Source organism: Lynx rufus, unplaced genomic scaffold (genome assembly GCF_022079265.1).
Source record: "Lynx rufus isolate CCGP_SWC_20201006 ecotype Redwood Valley unplaced genomic scaffold, mLynRuf1.p SCAF_19, whole genome shotgun sequence".
NCBI lineage: Eukaryota > Metazoa > Chordata > Mammalia > Carnivora > Felidae > Lynx > Lynx rufus.
Window position 1 is genome coordinate 5,136,353 of NW_025814833.1, and position 12,815 is coordinate 5,149,167.

Sequence of the window (12,815 nt, forward strand, 5' to 3'; positions counted from 1 at the left end):
CCACATTTCCATGTGATGCACACATCCACTTCATGCAGATTTGTGGAGCAGTTTGTCAGTGCATGGTGCCTGTGGTCCTGTTTTCCCAACGGGAAACTTAGAAGACAGAGGTTAGTTAGATGAACAATGGTCGCCCCCCACCACACACACACACGTACATACCTGGACCACATAATGATAAGTATTATGAAGAAAAATGAGAAATAGAGAATTATGGTTTTGCTTTTTTAGATAGAATTATCAGAACAGAACTCTCTGAGGAGATAATATTTGAGCTGAAACCTGAATGAGTGAGTGAGTGAGTGAGTGAGCCAAGCATGTGAATATATGGAATTTGGGGCATTCCAGCCAGAGGCAGCAGCAAGAGCAAAAGCCCCAAAGCATGAACATGAACACTTTTTGAGATGTTTGAAGCAGAACGTGAGGTTAAACAATAGAACAGTGGAAGAAGTAAGGTCAGAAAGGTAGGAGGGGAATTAAGTATTGTGGCCTATGGAAAGGGCTTTAGGGAATCCATGTGACTAAATTCAAATTTCATTGTATCACATTTTGCCATTTTGTTTGTTAAGTATATTATGTTAAATGCTTGCTGAAATTAAAGTCACTATTCTATTCCCTTTTCTTTATCTAAAAACTATTCTCTTATCCGTTTATGTCATATTAACTTTTCCATAGTTCCTGTAACTCTTCTCTTTTTAACAATACTGAGTCATCTAAACATCTTTACTACTTTCCATACATTTAAAATTTTTCCTAACAGTGGTAATGAGAAAGCTTTCAATAGCTTAATGTATACTTTATTTTATCCTGAAAGATGAATATATGCAGCAGTTATGATGTTGCCTGCCCTTAAATAGAGTCTCAACCCTTGTTCTTTTTAGTTTGAAGACCACCTTTCTTGTTGGAGATGAAGAAAACCAAATGTTTCCCCAAAACTAGACTAACCACTTCTCTGCTACTTTTGTTTTTCTAAGCAATTTTTCCACATTAGCTTTGGTTTCTTTTAGGTTTTTAGTTTTCTTGTGATTGGTCTTACATGTTTACATTACTCAGTTGTGCCTGTCTTTATTTTGTTTCCCCCCTTTTTCATGTATCATATGTTTTAAAAGTCTGATTTACTTGTTCTCTTGTGTCCTACCTCTGGTTTATTCACACGTCTTTTTTCTTTCTCATTGAATTCTCATGCTTGTTTGATACAATTTTACTTTTCAAAATTGCCCATAATCACTATCCTATTAGAATCTTTGGTCATGAAATCACAGTTATAATTTTGAACTTCAAAATTGACTTTTTAGTTTACAGGGTATGTGGTTGACTGTACTCAGCTTTCTCTTCCCTTAGTATTAACAACCCCAATTTGACATCACAGTTTTTCATCCTTAGGTTCCTTTTACTGCCAAATGTCAATCAATTCAACTCTGCTCCTCAGGCTTAGAGTACAGAGTGCTTTTGTAGGAAATAATCTGATTTCAACCATCGTCTCTCAAGGCTATGAGTCTTCCCAATTTTTTTAAACACATTGGTTCTGAGCCCTGGGTGCACATTAGACTTAATTGGTCTGGACTGGGGACAAGGCAGTCAGATTTAGGACTACTGTTGTAATGGAAAAGGAAGATGTACAGACCTTTTTCTATTACCCAAGTGATGAGAAGATTTATTTTTGTTTATTCATTACCATATTCTTAATATTTCCTCCCATCATAAGATAGTTTTTTCCACCCATTCTTCATTCTCTTTTTTTCCTTGGCTCTTTATCTTGTCTAAGAATGTCTTATTCTACAGAAGGATAACTTTTTGCCTTTATATCTTGCAAGTAACCATGACAATTATTTTTCTTTTCAAGATCAGCTTTATTCAATGGAAATGTCACAGCATGTCATGTATATTATTTTAAATTTTCTGGAAGTAACATTAAGAAAGGATTAAAAACAGGTGAGATGGGGGCGCCCGGCTGGCTCAGTCGGTTGAGGTTCCGACTTCGGCCCAGGTCATGATCTCACAGTTTGTGAGTTTGAGCCCGCGTCGGGCTCTGTGCTGACAGGTCATAGCCTGGTGCCTGCTTCAGATTCTGTGTCTCCCTCTCTCTGCCCCATCCCCACTCATGCTCTATCTCTCTCTGTATTAAAAATAAATAAAACATTAAAAAATTATTTTTAAAAACAGGTGAAATGAACTTTAGTTATGTGTTATTTAATACACTCTATCTAAAATGTTATCACTTCAACATGCTGTGTATAATAAATACATAATTTATTAATGGAATATTTATATTCTTTGAAAGCTGGTATTTTACATTTGTAGAAAAATCTCAATTTGGACTAGCCACGTTTCAATTGTTCAATACGCACATGTGGCTAGTGGCTAGTGTATTGGGCAGAGCAGGTCCAAATGCAAAATTGTTCATATTATTTTCCTTTAACATCTGCCTTTTGGTTGTTCTTTTGTCACAATTTCTTCTTAATTTGAATTAATCCTTTATTTTTATAGCACTTTATTTATACTTCTATCATAGTATTTTTATTTCCTATTGTTTTTATTACATTATAATAATTAACTTGCTTTGTGTGTTTCTCCAACTAAATTGCCGGGTCTCTGAAGGCAGATTCTCTGTACCATATACATCTTTGTGCCATATTTTCCCATCCCCAGCAGTCCTCATTGCTTTTTGAGACAACAAAGCATGCAACAAATGTTTATGGAGTTGAGTTTCATACAGCCCATCTCTTGATGTGCCAACACACTGAAGAGGGTTAGTAACTAGGAATGTGGTCAGTATTCCCTCGAAAATAAAGACATTCGATTTTCGAAAGTCTAGCCACAAATCAAAATGGCATACATTCTGTTTTGATTTTGTTTAATCACATATCTGTAGCTCTTGTTCTACCAGATGTGCCATTGGAAGGTACTTTTATGATTTTCTGGCATGCAATATTTATTTCATTCTTTTTGTTTCAAATTCACTGTTGCCTTGAATTACGTTTGCAGATGACTAGCCTCATAGACTTTGATTTTTAAAATTGTTTTTGTGGGGTACCTGGGTGGCTCAGTTGGTTAAGTGTACAACTCTTGATTTCAGCTCAGGTCACGGTCTCATGGTTTGTGGGATTGAGCCCTGAGTCCGGCTCTGCACTGAAGGCATGGAGCCTGTTTGGGATTGTCTCTCTCCCTGTCTCTCTGCCTCTCTCTCACATGCACTCTCTCTCAAAATTAATAAATAAACACTTAAAAAATAAACAAATTGTTTTTGCTAGTTTATGTATGGTTCTTAAAGCTTTTCACCCAGCAATCTAGTATTCATTCACTGGAAATGAGCTGGTGATAGAAATCAGGTACAAATCCATGTTAACAAACTTGATTAAATAGCACATTGCCAGGTTGTTGCTATTTTTTTTTATATGAAGTTTATTGACAAATTGGTTTCCATACAACACCCAGTGCTCATCCCAAAAGGTGCCCTCCTCAATACCCATCACCCACCCGCCCCTCCCTCCCACCCCCCATCAACCCTCAGTTTGTTCTCAGTTTTTAACAGTCTCTTATGCTTTGGCTCTCTCCCACTCTAACGTCCTTTTTTTTTTTTTTTTTTTTTTCCTTCCCCTCCCCCATGGGTTCCTGTTAAGTTTCTCAGGATCCACATAAGAGTGAAACCATATGGTATCTGTCTTTCTCTGTATGGCTTATTTCACTTCGCATCACACTCTCCAGTTCCATCCACGTTGCTACAAAAGGCCATATTTCATTTTTTCTCATTGCCACGTAGTATTCCATTGTGTATATAAACCACAATTTCTTTATCCATTCATCAGTTGATGGACATTTAGGCTCTTTCCATAATTTGGCTATTGTTGAGAGTGCTGCTATGAACATTGGGGTACAAGTGCCCCTATGCATCAGTACTCCTGTATCCCTTGGGTAGATTCCTAGCAGTGCTATTGCTGGGTCATAGGGTAGGTCTATTTTTAATTTTCTGAAAACCTCCACACTGCTTTCCAGAGCGGCTGCACCAATTTGCATTCCCACCAACAGTGCAAGAGGGTTCCCGTTTCTCCACATCCTCTCCAGCATCTATAGTCTCCTGATTTGTTCATTTTGGCCACTCTGACTGGCGTGAGGTGATACCTGAGTGTGGTTTTGATTTGTATTTCCCTGATAAGGAGCGACGCTGAACATCTTTTCATGTGCCTGTTGGCCATCCGGATGTCTTCTTTAGAGAAGTGTCTATTCATGTTTTCTGCCCATTTCTTCACTGGGTTATTTGTTTTTCGGGTGTGGAGTTTGGTGAGCTCTTTATAGATTTTAGATACTAGCCCTTTGTCCGATATGTCATTTGCAAATATCTTTTCCCATTCCGTTGGTTGCCTTTTAGTTTTGTTGGTTGTTTCCTTTGCTGTGCAGAAGCTTTTTATCTTCATAAGGTCCCAGTAATTCACTTTTGCTTTTAATTCCCTTGCCTTTGGGGATGTGTCGAGTAAGAGATTGCTACGGCTGAGGTCAGAGAGGTCTTTTCCTGCTTTCTCCTCTAAGGTTCTGATGGTTTCCTGTCTCACATTTAGGTCCTTTATCCATTTTGAGTTTACTTTTGTGAATGGTGTGAGAAAGTGGTCTAGTTTCAACCTTCTGCATGTTGCTGTCCAGTTCTCCCAGCACCATTTGTTAAAGAGGCTGTCTTTTTTCCATTGGATGTTCTTTCCTGCTTTGTCAAAGATGAGTTGGCCATACGTTTGTGGGTCTAGTTCTGGGGTTTCTATTCTATTCCATTGGTCTGTGTGTCTGTTTTTGTGCCAATACCATGCTGTCTTGATGATGACAGCTTTGTAGTAGAGGCTGAAGTCTGGGATTGTGATGCCTCCTGCTTTGGTCTTCTTCTTCAAAATTCCTTTGGCTATTCGGGGCCTTTTGTGGTTCCATATGAATTTTAGGATTGCTTGTTCTAGTTTCGAGAAGAATGCTGGTGCAATTTTGATTGGGATTGCATTGAATGTGTAGATAGCTTTGGGTAGTATTGACATTTTGACAATATTTATTTTTCCAATCCATGAGCAGGGGATGTCTTTCCATTTCTTTAAATCTTCTTCAATTGCCTTCATAAGCTTTCTATAGTTTTCAGCATACAGATCCTTTACATCTTTGGTTAGATTTATTCCTAGGTATTTTATGCTTCTTGGTGCAATTGTGAATGGGATCAGTTTCTTTATTTGTCTTTCTGTTGCTTCATTGTTAGTGTATAAGAATGCAACTGATTTCTGTACATTGATTTTGTATCCTGCAACTTTGCTGAATTCATGTATCAGTTCTAGCAGACTTTTGGTGGAGTCTATCGGATTTTCCATGTACAATATCATGTCATCTGCAAAAAGTGAAAGCTTGACTTCATCTTTGCCAATTTTGATGCCTTTGATTTCCTTTTGTTGTCTGATTGCTGATGCTAGAACTTCCAGCACTATGTTAAACAACAGCGGTGAGAGTGGGCATCCCTGTCGTGTTCCTGATCTCAGGGAAAAAGCTCTCAGTTTTTCCCCGTTGAGGATGATGTTAGCTGTGGGCTTTTCATAAATGGCTTTTATGATCTTTAAGTATGTTCCTTCTATCCCGACTTTCTCAAGGGTTTTTATTAAGAAAGGGTGCTGGATTTTGTCAAAGGCCTTTTCTGCATCGATTGACAGGATCATATGGTTCTTCTCTTTTTTTTTGTTAATGTGATGTATCACGTTGATTGATTTGCGAATGTTGAACCAGCCCTGCATCCCAGGAATGAATCCCACTTGATCATGGTGAATAATTCTTTTTATATGCCGTTGAATTCGATTTGCTAGTAGCTTATTGAGAATTTTTGCATCCATATTCATCAGGGATATTGGCCTGTAGTTCTCTTTTTTTACTGGGTCTCTGTCTGGTTTAGGAATCAAAGTAATACTGGCTTCATAGAATGAGTCTGGAAGTTTTCCTTCCCTTTCTATTTCTTGGAATAGCTTGAGAAGGATAGGTATTATCTCTGCTTCAAACGTCTGGTAGAACTCCCCTGGGAAGCCATCTGGTCCTGGACTCTTATTTGTTGGGAGATTTTTGATAACCGATTCAATTTCTTCGCTGGTTATGGGTCTGTTCAAGCTTTCTATTTCCTCCTGATTGAGTTTTGGAAGAGTGTGGGTGTTCAGGAATTTGTCCATTTCTTCCAGGTTGTCCAATTTGTTGGCATATAATTTTTCATAGTATTCCCTGATAATTGTTTGTATCTCTGAGGGATTGGTTGTAATAATTCCATTTTCATTCATGATTTTATCTATTTGGGTCATCTCCCTTTTCTTTTTGAGAAGCGTGGCTAGAGGTTTGTCAATTTTGTTTATTTTTTGAAAAAACCAACTCTTGGTTTCGTTGATCTGCTCTACAGTTTTTTTAGATTCTATATTGTTTATTTCTGCTCTGATCTTTATTATTTCTCTTCTTCTGCTGGGTTTAGGCTGCCTTTGCTGTTCTGCTTCTATTTCCTTTAGGTGTGCTGTTAGATTTTGTATTTGGGATTTTTCTTGTTTCTTGAGATAGGCCTGGATTGCAATGTATTTTCCTCTCAGGACTGCCTTCGCTGCGTCCCAAAGCGTTTGGATTGTTGTAGTTTCATTTTCGTTTGTTTCCATATATTTTTTGATTTCTTCTCTAATTGCCTGGTTGACCCACTCATTCGTTAGTAGGGTGTTCTTTAACCTCCATGCTTTTGGAGGTTTTCCAGACTTTTTCCTGTGGTTGATTTCAAGCTTCATAGCATTGTGGTCTGAAAGTATGCATGGTATAATTTCAATTCTTGTAAACTTATGAAGGGCTGTTTTGTGACCCAGTATATGATCTATCTTGGAGAATGTTCCATGTGCACTTGAGAAGAAAGTATATTCTGTTGCTTTGGGATGCAGAGTTCTAAATATATCTGTCAAGTCCATCTGATCCAGTGTCTCATTCAGGGCCCTTGTTTCTTTATTGACCGTGTGTCTAGATGATCTATCCATTTCTGTAAGTGGGGTGTTAAAGTCCCCTGCAATTACCACATTCTTATCAATAAGGGTGCTTCTGTTTATGAGTAATTGTTTTATATATTTGGGGGCTCCGGTATTCGGCGCATAGACATTTATAATTGTTAGCTCTTCCTGATGGATAGACCCTGTAACTATTATATAATGTCCTTCTTCATCTCTTGTTACAGCCTTTAATTTAAAGTCTAGTTTGTCTGATATAAGTATGGCTACTCCAGCTTTCTTCTGGCTTCCAGTAGCATGATCAATAGTTCTCCATCCCCTCACTCTGAATCTAAAGGTGTCCTCAGGTCTAAAATGAGTCTCTTGTAGACAGCAAATAGATGGGTCTTGTTTTTTTATCCATTCTGATACCCTATGTCTTTTGGTTGGCGCATTTAATCCATTTACATTCAGTGTTATTATAGAAAGATACGGGTTTAGAGTCATTGTGATGTCTGTATGTTTTATGCTTGTAGTGATGTCTCTGGTACTTTGTCTCACAGGGTCCCCCTTAGGATCTCTTGTAGGGCTGGTTTAGTGGTGACAAATTCCTTCAGTTTTTGTTTGTTTGGGAAGACCTTTATCTCTCCTTCTATTCTAAATGACAGACTTGCTGGATAAAGGATTCTCGGCTGCATATTTTTGCTGTCTAGCACCCTGAAAATCTCGTGCCAATTCTTTCTGGCCTGCCAAGTTTCAAAAGAGAGATCAGTCACGAGTCTTATAGGTCTCCCTTTATATGTGAGGGCACGTTTACCCTTTGCTGCTTTCAGAATTTTCTCTTTATCCTTGTATTTTGCCAGTTTCACTATGATATGGCGTGCAGAAGATCGATTCAAGTTACGTCTGCAGGGAGTTCTCTGTGCCTCTTGGATTTCAATGCCTTTTTCCTTCCCCAGTTCAGGGAAGTTCTCAGCTATTATTTCTTCAAGTACCCCTTCAGCACCTTTCCCTCTCTCTTCCTCCTCTGGGATACCAATTATGCGTATATTATTTATTTTTAGTGTATCACTTAGTTCTCTAATTTTCCCCTCATACTCCTGGATTTTTTTATCTCTCTTTTTCTCAGCTTCCTCTTTTTCCATAACTTTATCTTCTAGTTCACCTATTCTCTCCTCTGCCTCTTCCATCCGAGCCGTGGTGGTTTGCATTTTGTTTTGCATTTCCTTTAAAGCGTTTTTCAGCTCCTCGTGACTGTTCCTTAGTCCCCTGATGTCTGTAGCAAGAGATTCTCTGCTGTCCTGTATGCTGTTTTCCAGCCCAGCGATTAATTTTATGACTATTATTCTAAATTCACTTTCTGTTATATTATTTAAATCCTTTTTGATCAGCTCATTAGCTGTTGTTATTTCCTGGAGATTCTTCTGAGGGGAATTCTTCCGCTTGTTCATTTTGGATAGTCCCTGGTGTGGTGAGGGCCTGCAGGGCACTTCCCCTGTGCTGTGGTGTATAACTGGAGTTGGTGGTCGGGGCCGCAGTCCGACCTGATGTCTGCCCCCAGCCCACCGCTGGGGCCACAGTCAGACTGGTGTGTGCCTTCTCTTCCCCTCTCCTAGGGGCGGGATTCACTGTGGGGTGGCGTGGCCTGTCTGGGCTACTTGCACACTGCCAGGCTTGTGATGCTGGGGATCTGGCGTATTAGCTGGGGTGGGAAGGCAAGGTGCACGGCGGCAGGGGGGGCAGGCTTAGCTCGCTTCTCCTTAGGTGATCCACTTCAGGAGGGGCCCTGTGGCAGCCGGAGGGAGTCAGATCGCTGCCGGAGGTTTGGCTCCGCAGAAGCACAGAGTTGGGTGTTCGCGCGGAGCGAGCAATTTCCCTGGCCGGAACCGGTTCCCTTTGGGATTTTGGCTGGGGGATGGGCGGGGGAGATGGCGCTGGCTAGCGCCTTTGTTCCCCGCCAAACTGAGCTCTGTCGTCCGGGGGCTCCGCAGCTCACCCTCCCTTTGTCCTCCAGCCTTCCCACTTTCCGAGCAGAGCTGTTAACTTATGACCTCCCAGACGCTAAGTCGCGCTTGCTGTCGGAACACAGTCCATCAGGCCCCTCCGCTTTTGCAAGCCGGACTCGGGGGCTCTGCTTGGCCGGCGAGCCGCCCCTCCGCCCCGGCTCCCTCCCGCCAGTCCGTGGAGCGCGCACCGCCTCGCCGCCCTTCCTACCCTCTTCCGTGGGCCTCTCGTCTGCACTTGGGTCCGGTGACTCTGTTCTGCTAATCCTCTGGCGGTTTTCTGGGTTATTTAGGCAGGTGTAGGTGGAATCTAAGTGATCAGCAGGACGCGCGGTGAGCCCAGCGTCCTCCTACGCCGCCATCTTCCCAGAATCCCCCGCTATTTTTTATTAAAATAAAAGCTCACTGATTGACTCTGTGTTTGTAAGGTATATTGTGGACACTTTCTGCCTGTAGAGGATTTTCTGTTTTCATCTCTTGTTAAATCATGTCTTTGTCAACTATAGTCTCCCTAAGATGAGGCTAATAAGTAAAGGACAGATTTTTGTTATGACAAGAGCATAAAGTAACAATAGATTTTGAATAGTATATAAATTGAAACTGCTTTGGATATAATTGCTCTATTTGAGTGACAAATATTGAAAAAGTGCTGCCAGCTTTAATTTTAGAGGAAGTTGTTAGTTTTCTAAATATTGATGAGACTATTGCATGGAGCTGGAGCTCTTGTGATTTGGGAGGGGCTGTGGTGGTGATGGTTTACTATTTCCCACTTTTGATAAGGGATTTTATGTAATCAGTGTTCCATAATCAAGAACACTTTTAATAAGGCATTGTTTTTTTCCTATTGATTATAAGTGAAACCACCAGAACTGAAGCATTCCTGCTTTTTGTGATTGAACTAAACTAGGGTTTTCCAGATTTCTGCCCATGTTGGAAAATACCATGGAGGCATTCATGCAGAACACTTGCTTTACTGGAAGTGGTAGCAGGGTTTCCTGCTTTGCTGCCTGTGAGATGAAGATCATATTAGGTCCTCCTGCCATGAATACCAGCAGCTGAGATGATCAGCCGGTAATTCTGTTAGAAATGCACAGGAAATGTTGGTCTACTCAGTGTATGGGCAAAAAACAATTTCTTCTTCTTCCCTTCCTGCCAGCAGGCAACAGGCAGGCCTGGGGCATGTTAGTACAGTTTTACACTGGCATAGAGCCCTGGAGTTGGACTCACTGAGTCTTAAATGCACTTAGAACACAGGTTTTGACTGCTTTATAGGAGACATTCCAGACATATTTATGCTCAGCACAACTCTGAAGTTTTTATTCTTATCATCATGGTACTGTGGTCTTTTTGTTTGTTTCTTTTATCTGTGATGTTAGTACTTTTCCAAGGCCAAGTTAAAACAAATAACTACAGATAAGTTCGACTTGTGCTAATCTCTTTATATTTATGGAACTCCTTTACTGCTGAAAACTCAGGATACGTCTGCACAGTCCTGGTAGAATGGAGAGCTGCATGCAGTGCTGTCAGTAGACAGTCCATAAAGACCTTCCTGCCACAAAATCAAGGTTTATCTTACTCTTCAGTTTTCTTTTCTCTGTGAAGCCATAGCTGTGGTTAACTCCTTTATCTGAAAATAAACCATTTTAAATGGTGTTGGAAGTTTTCATTATATCCAAAATTAAATTATAACTTAAAATCCAGTGACTTTATTGTGTTACTCGTGTTTATCATCCCATCATTCTGGACCACTAATTCTTAGTTGGAAGTTTGGATACTTTTCTTCTGGAGTTAGTAGTACTTCTACTACTAATGGCACTTAGAGACAATAGACAAAAATCTGAGCTCAAGTGTTAGCTTACTATGTGGTCCTAGATAAGCTTATTTAAGCTCTCTAAACCTCAATTTCTGCATTTAAAACCATAAATATACCTGCATACATCACAGCATTATTACTGAGAGGACCAAATATGATATATGTGATATAATTTGTGAATTGTAAAGAGCTACATTTTTATTGTTTTGTAACCCTTTTACCCCCGAATCGTTAACACATTTATGCCATGCACGTAATCCCTTAGTTGCAGGTTAGATAAGAAATATATATCACCAGATTTTCTTGCCAAAAGTTCATATTAAAAATTAATAATCATTATGGCAGAAACCATTTATGTATAAGTCCTGCCCACCTCCCTATTCTCCCAATGTAAAATAACTGCTTTCAGTTTAAATACAGAAATTAAATGTTTCTTCTGCTGGTTATATCATATCTTTTAAGAAGCAATATTAAGCGATTTGTTGGGTTGACCTCATTTTAAGATGATTTTAATCTATTACTTGCTTAAGTTCCCATCGTTGAATTTTCTTTGTAAGGGACTTAAGCAGGTTAAATCATACTGCAAAAGTGTCTTAAGCCTCAGTACCGTGGGCTGCCTTTTGAGTTCATCATCATTAGAGGTGTAAACTAGGTGAGACTGGACGGTTAGAAATGTTTTAAGTGGATATCATAGATCATGTAGAGCTGAGGACTGGAAAGCTAATTCTGCCATGTTGTGATCCTCACTTGTGTTTATTTTCAAATTTAGATAATTAACATGTGCATATATACTTATTTCCTTCTCATAGTGTTGTTCTGCTTAAAAACTTTGGGAATTCTTGCTAGGGAAAAACCTACTAGAGTACCATGTGAAAAAGTACATTTTATGTTTGTTACCAGTTTTCTAAACGTTTTTTCTCTTTTGAATACTTAGTGTTCATCTTATGTCATTTATCTCATTCTGTTTACTAAATACTATTTGCTTATTTCTCTAATACTCCTTTTTAGGTTATAAAATTTTCTGGGGAGATAATATATTTAATAGTCTCCATATATCCCATATTAATTTGTACAGAGCCAGACTCAATAAAAACTCCTCAAATTTAATTTTTGGTTATTGGCACCTAAAATCAGGGGAAAAATTGCTCTTGATTAGAGTAGCTTATAATTGGTTTCTTTCTTATCTGCTAATCATAGAATCTACTCTTAACAAATGCCATTCTGATTTAGGATAACTTTCTAATGTAAAAATCACATTTACACAAATGCCATTAAAAGCATCTAGTAACCTAATTATTTAAAAAGCTCTCCATTTGACATATTTTCAAATGGTATCCAAAAGTACATGGAAATAAAGAATTTACCCAAAATAGGCATTGCTTTTTTATCCTAAGTGTAAAATCACTAGGGCTATAGACTTGTAAGGTTAAAGTACTTCTGATAATGACATGTTTGCTAGTTTTTCCAGATAAGATACCAATGTCTGTTAACTGATGCCTTTAAATCTTCCTGCTAACTTTGATCAATGTTAGTTTATGAGTATAAACTTACAGTCTAGAATACATCTGCTTGGTAACCTTTTATTTAGGCCTCTCACCCCCTTTCCCCAACCTTCTTCCGTCCCCATTGGAAAAAAAAATAGTTTCTTGAAAACTAAATGAGTGTATCTTTATTCTTTGCTTTCTTCAAAACATTTTGCAAAATGTTTTTATTTATTTTTGAGAGAGAGATTGTGCAAGCGGGGGAGGGGAAGAGAGAGGAGACACAGAATCTGAAGCAGGCTCCAGTCTGACATGTTAGCACAGAGCCGGATGTGGGGGGCTCAAACCCACGAACCCCGGGATCATGACCTGAGCCAAAGTCGGATGCTTAACCGACTGAGCCACCCAGGTGCCCCTATTCTTTAGTTTTCTTAAAAACTATTATGTTTAAAAAAAATTTTTTTTAATGTGTATTTATTTTTGAGAGAGACAGAGAGACAGAGTGCAAGCAGGGAGGGGGCAGAGAGACTGAAGCAGGATCCAGGCTCTGAGCTGTCAGCTCTGAGCTGTTAGCACA

At 39.3% G+C, this 12,815-nt stretch overlaps 1 protein-coding gene across 2 annotated transcripts in view; it reads left to right on the top strand.

The window, feature by feature from the left end:
* Window positions 1-12,815, top strand: part of COL4A5 (collagen type IV alpha 5 chain) — a 260,757-nt gene that overhangs the window by 68,893 nt on the left and 179,049 nt on the right. The window lies entirely within an intron of this gene.